The sequence below is a fragment of the Triticum aestivum genome, chromosome 4D (genome assembly GCF_018294505.1).
Source record: "Triticum aestivum cultivar Chinese Spring chromosome 4D, IWGSC CS RefSeq v2.1, whole genome shotgun sequence".
NCBI classification, from domain to species: Eukaryota; Viridiplantae; Streptophyta; class Magnoliopsida; order Poales; family Poaceae; genus Triticum; species Triticum aestivum.
The window spans coordinates 437521688-437528114 of record NC_057805.1 but is presented as its reverse complement, the minus strand read 5'-3'; positions in this window follow the sequence as shown (position 1 = coordinate 437528114).

The following is a 6427-nucleotide window of genomic DNA, read 5'->3' as shown; positions in this document are numbered from 1 at the left end:
TGCCGCCTGAAGTTCGGCCTCCACTATCCCGCCATCGGCCGCGATGGATGTGCTCGAATCACGCCGCCGCCGACCTTGATGGTTGAGCTCCTCCTATCTCCCGCCGCAGAACGAGGATTGACCGCCTATGACGCCGCCACCGCCAACCGACCGAGGATTGACCTCTTCTCCAGTAGCCGCTGCCTAGGCCGCCGCCGCCATCTCTATATGCAGAGCGGCTATTTTTTTACGGATATCCGCGGAGCGGCTGTTTACACGGTATCTCACCGTAACTCAATTATATGGACAGGGTAGTACATCACATACGGTTATGTAACGGCAACCGTGTCTAACCTACGTTGTCTTCTCACATGGTTTGGTGCGGAGATCATGTGTGACATTGACCTAACACAAATGACATGTACAAACAGTGTGCCGTATACAACATATATATAGTGCCATTAGTAGTTCCCGACCGTTAGCTTATCTCCAAAGTTTCCCCATTTCCCCCAAATCCCTACATAGCCTCCAAATTCCCTCGTGTGGCACTGACATTGGGGGAATGCAGACGAGTGGTGCTGATGGTTTCGGTGCGGCTGCTCCTGCTCGTATCGCCGCCACGACGGCGGTCGCCGCTGAGCACTTGCCTAAGGTCATCAGAAGGCAGGTGTACTACGGATCCGAATCGTCCAGTCAGGTTCCAATCTATCCCGATCTTTTTTACCATGTCCAAAGTATGGCTCCTTGCTGAATCCGTCCTGAATGAGCCCCCCCCCCCAGGAAAGCGATCTGCCGCCGGATGCAGAGCTTGACTCCAGACTCCCGCAACACGAGTTCGACTCTGAGTTTTGCGCCACTGAGAAGTACCAAAAGCTGAGTTGTGTGCACGGGCACACTCCCGCTCGACGTGTATGCACAGAGGGATTCGACATTGGCAGGCGGTTTCTCAGTTGCCCCTTAGAGGTTAGTGCTAATTAAGTTTATCATTTTACTTCAGTTAATGCCACCGCGCATCCAGAATACTATTTAACATTGGCAGGGATATGAGGCTTGTGCCTTTGTTAACTGGCTGGATGAAGAATGACATGGCAGGGCTCGGAGTGTTATCACCAAGCTCGCAGAAGATAACGTAAAGCTGAAGAAGAAACTGGCTCATCTGGAATGCACAATCAGTACGATGAAGCAAGAAAGAATCAATCACATGCAACAGATGAAAGCAAGAGACAACAAGGAACTAGCATGTGTAGTTGTGGTTGTCGCATTAGCCATGTTCTATGCGCTGTTTGCAATGATGATTAGGGGTTTTGTTTGACAGTATTGCTAAAGCACATCTAGATGTGTTCTAAGTAATGCACATCTAGGTCCTATATATGCCATTGATGTTACACGAAGATTCGTGCAGATATTTTTCTTTGTCTTTTTTCTTTTCCTTTCTAGTTTGATTATTACTGGCTTTATCAATAAGAAGAGCTCAATGTATTGCTTGCCAACTGTCCTACTCCGTTCGTACCGGTACAGGTGCATAATCCCAAAACTTGTTCCTTATTTTTGTCCTAAAAAGGAAACCAACCAAATAGCCAATAGGAGTCCTGCGCAACCCCGGGAATTTGGAGCGACTGGATACAAATAATTTGGAGCGACTGGGTACAAATATATGCGACCCGGAGCAGCGGCTGGCTCGCCAGAGCACGGTGCCCCTCTCCCATCTCCTTGATTTCCTCTCCTGTTCGCTAGCTCGCCGGGGCGATGGTGGTCGGCGACGCTGGTGGGCCGCACGGGTGGGTGATGGTGGCGGTGTGGGCGAGGAGGGCTGAGGGCGGCGTGGTCGCTGGTGGCCGAACGGGAACAGCCGCTGGAGTCAAACCCCGCCGCCCGTGTGGCTCATCCACGAATCCCAGATCCGATCGAGCTAGAAGATGCAGCTTCACATGGGCTGCATGACGGCCCAACCGCGGCCCAGGACCACACGCATATATTCCAAAAAAGGATAATTCTTATTAGTTTTTTTTGCAATTATATGTTAGTACTATTTAGTGACAAGCACCACACTAGAACCCACGCACGGCAAGATTTTACGTGGGTTAGTATTATTTAGTGCCAAGCATGAATTTTTTTCTAAAATTTATGTGGATTAAAAAAACAAATGTAAGAATATGTGTCTTCACTCAGGACCACATGCATGCACAATTATTATGCATCCTCATTGTAATTTTCAAATACACAGTTAAAAAAATTATATGCCCAACTCAGAGTTACTGCGTATATTTGTTGTATTTTTTTAATGCACAGTTACTCGAAAAATTGATAACATGTACTAAAAAATATTGTGTTATCGTAATAAATTTTATAATGCATGATGAACATTTTAGAAAATACATTTACAACTTTTAAATACGCGTTCAACTTTTTCCAAAAATGTTCTGAACTTTTTTTTCAAATGCACAAACACTTTATTTACCTTTCAAAGTAATTATAAATTTTTTTAACGTCAACCCAAAAACAAAGCAGAGACCAGCAGGTCTATTATTCAGACCTTGGGTATTCTTCAGACAACGCAGTGTGCGCAACGTATATTGAAAAGACTATACACACACATATATAGATATCGTATATTATAAAATGTTCAACATATAAACGATAAACTTTCTATAATACAAAATCGTATATTTAAATAAGATCATTGTATATTAATAAATGTTTAATTTTTTTATATCATATAAAAATCGGAACTGCTCGAAGTTTAAAGATGTATACGAACGAGTTGACGCATAGGATGCCGTGGGGCAGAGGCAGCAAGCGCGCGCTGCGAACGACGCGCGTTTTTGTACTTCGTAAAAGAATCGAACGTGCAAGTATAAAAATATTTAGGCATCCCTGATAAAGTAATAGGAGCAGTAACGCTTCCAACGGCACGGCGTAGGTTCGAAAGCTGGCAGCAAGCGCGTGTGGTTATTTTCGAAAAAAATATTTTTTTGTGGAAAGACCTTTTTTTGACAAACTGAGGATATATGCGTGATTAAATAAAAAGTAAGGGTTCTTTTTATAAAAGAGCATGCCACATCAGCCCCCGACATCGGGTCCCATCAGTTAGATACACCGTCAATACGCGTTTATACGCAGCTTAAAACGTTTTACAACACTTAGACTCTGAGTTGGTACTAAATTGCAAAACTTTTGAGTAGTGGTACCAATCCATGAGTAGGTGCTGAAGTATCGTACCAACATGCAATTAACTCCTCCTTGTTCGTCGTAAGCTGCCGCGGCCTCGCGGAGCTCGGCCGCTACGGCGCCCGCGTCGTCAGCGCCGAGGGCGACACCGTCCTCTTCCGCATCAGCTTCCACACGTACAACTCATGGCGTTATGTCGTGTACAAGGCCGGCAAAGACCAAGGGAATCCCACGCTCGAGGCGCTCCCGTGCCCTCCCACCGAGTCCTACCGCGACCACTTCAAAGCAAACGCGGTCGGCGTCTTGCCCCGCGGCCACAGCGGCGGCGGCGGCGAGGGCTTTGTGGTGGCCGCCATCAGCTGCATCCTCGTCTACGGCGGTGCCTGGAAGTACAAGCTCTTCCTCTACTCGTCCGAGACCAACGCCTGGAGCTCCAAGACGGTCCCGCTGGCGTGCGACGGCGACGACGACCGCCGTGACCTGCTGAACCACCACACGGACAAGGTGATCGCGGTCGGAGGAGGCGCCCTGGGCTGGGTCGACCTCTGGCGGGGCATTCTGGTGTGCGACGTGCTCAACCAGGTGGATCCGGTGCTGCGTCTCGTCAAGCTGCCGGACCCGATGCCCCGCAACGAGCGGTGGTTTGGGGGAACGGCCGGCCGGTCGTGCCGGGATGTTATCTGCGTTGGAGATCTCATCAGGTTCGTCGAGGTAGAGTATCACCAGGAAGACAACGACGAAGACTACTGTGCTACGTTGGCGGCGAAGTCGATAAGGGTTGGAAGGCCGCCGGGTGGAACATGCTCGTTTCTTGGAACGATTTCTCCGGCTGGCAACAGTGCTTCACCGTGGACACCGACGACGTCGTGGTGGCCGACGAAGCATACCATGATATCTTGCCTAAGATGTGGGATGACAAGCACGGGTAGAAAATGGGCCTTTAGTCCCGGCTGTGCAACCGGGACTAAATATGCGCGACTAAAGACCCCCCTGTAGTCGCGCCTCTTACGAACCGGGACTAAAGGCTTTAGTCCCGGTTCTCGTGGCTAACCGGGACTAAAGGCCTCCTCCGCAGGTTTAGGGTTTTAGCGCCCCTAAACCTGGTTTTTTTGCGAATTTTTTTTATTTTTTTTTATTTTCAAATTTCTGAATTATTTTAACCTCTAATCACCACCCCTCATCACTGCTCAATTTATTCTCTAATCTCTAATCACCCCTCATCATTCCAAATCATCTAACTTCCCGGACGGTCACCCATCCTCTCACTACTCCAGCCTGAGCACGCTTAACTTCCGGGTTCTATTCTCCCTCGTTTCCAAGTCTGCACTTGTTGTTTTCCTGACAATAGTAGGATGTCAATTCTATTAACCCTCAGGAATTTAGCTTGAGCATGAAGTGACACATTTCACTGTTTGAGTTTGAAACTATTGTTTTAAAAAACAATAATTATTTAGTAACACTAATATTTCTGGAATAATTAGTTTGACCATTGTTTGACCACTGTTTGACCACAGTTTGACCAGATTTGACCAAAATTTAAAAAAAATGAAATAATTATTTAGTAACACTAATATTCTAGAATAATTAGTTTGACCATTGTTTGACCACAATTTGAAATTTTTTGAATTTTTTTGCCTCTCCAGATCTTAAAAGCCCCGTATCTTTTTTTCTGTTAGGTTTTTGAGGATTTTGAAAATGTTTAACGGGGTTCTCCCGGTTAAATTCGGATGTAACTTTTCGAGTAGATGATTTTTCATATAAAAAACTTTTTCATCCGAGTTCGTATGCAAAAGTTATGCCCATTTTAAGAAATTCCAGAGAGATTTTGCAAATAAAGTCGAAATTCATATTTGTTAATTTTTCCAACAACTAGACCACATATCACATGAGAAACTTATTTTATTTTATTTTTTTGACATTTCCATCATTTTCTTTTGGTTTTTCTAAAACTGAAAAGGCGGTCCACCGGGGGGGGGGGGGGTAGAGTTTGATGGGCCCTTTAGTACCGGTTGGTCTGGCCAACCGCGACTAAAGGACTAACCTTTAGTCCCGGTTGGTCTGGCCAACCGCGACTAAAGGCCTTCGGGCCAGCCTGAAGACCTTTAGTCCCGGTTGGCCAGGCCAACCGGGACTAAAGCCCCTCCCGTCCGCCAGCTGTCGACCGAGCGCGCTGGGCTCAGATAGTTGGTCGCGGGTCTCCTCCCGAACCGCGACTAAAGACCCTTTTGGTCGCGGTTCGATTATTTTGGGGACTAATGGGGGCGTATGGAAGCCTCTTTTTCTACTAGTGAAGGCCGAGAAGATGTCTTTGAACAAGCTCGTTTGCACTACTCCCACCCTGAGCATGGACGATGGTGTATTTTTCATGAAGCCGCCGTATAACCCTAACCCTGTGAAATGGCTCGCTGCTATCAACGCGACGGGGGATCCAGTGCAATTTGTGTTTTATGTTGCTGATGGGAAACATTGTGAGCATCATCCCTGTGCCGTCTCCAAATACCTCAGAAACATTCCGTAGCTGTAAAGATTGGGAAGAGGTGGTGGGTCGTTTTGTGAGAAGATTCAGCAGCCGGATGGCAATCATTTGCGTTATGGTGGATGGGGAATTGTGTACCAGCATTGTCATGTGAGAAAAGTGTTAGAATTAATGGGCTAGGCCCATAGCAATTTCTGAAATCTCAAAGCCCATGTGTAAAATGGCAAGTGGTGGTGCTAAGTTTAGTCCCACCTTCGAAGTTGAAGAAGAGTTGGACCTCTTTATATAGTGGGTTCTCTCCACCACTCTAAGTGGTGTGTGAGAAGAGAAAGGGAAAACCACACGCGCGCGCTCGCTCGCCTCGCCTCGCCTGGCCTGGCCGGGCCGGGCCGTGGCGTGGCGTGGCGAGGCGAGGCGGCGCGTACATGCGACATGCGCGTGAATGGTCCGCCGAAATCCGGCCCGTCTCCTTGCAGGAGCGCGGCTTCCTTTTGCCGTTTTATTTTTATGTCTTGGCAGACAAGTTTTTGATTAACTGAGGAGATGGGTATGAGACCCATAGATGTTACACCATAGTAGTAACCCAACCTTTGTGATCGGAGATCCCGTGAATTAGGATCTGGGAAGAACAAGCTATTGGTTAACTGAGGAGAGTAATAACTTATGATCGTCTCCAAGTGAAGATGCAAAACTCTCAGAGCTGTAAGGCTCAGATCTGTAAGGCAGGTTGGCAACATGCCTTAATGTGGTTCTATTGGCTATAATTAGCAAAGATGCTGTCCTACAGAGCAGTCTTGAAAGAAC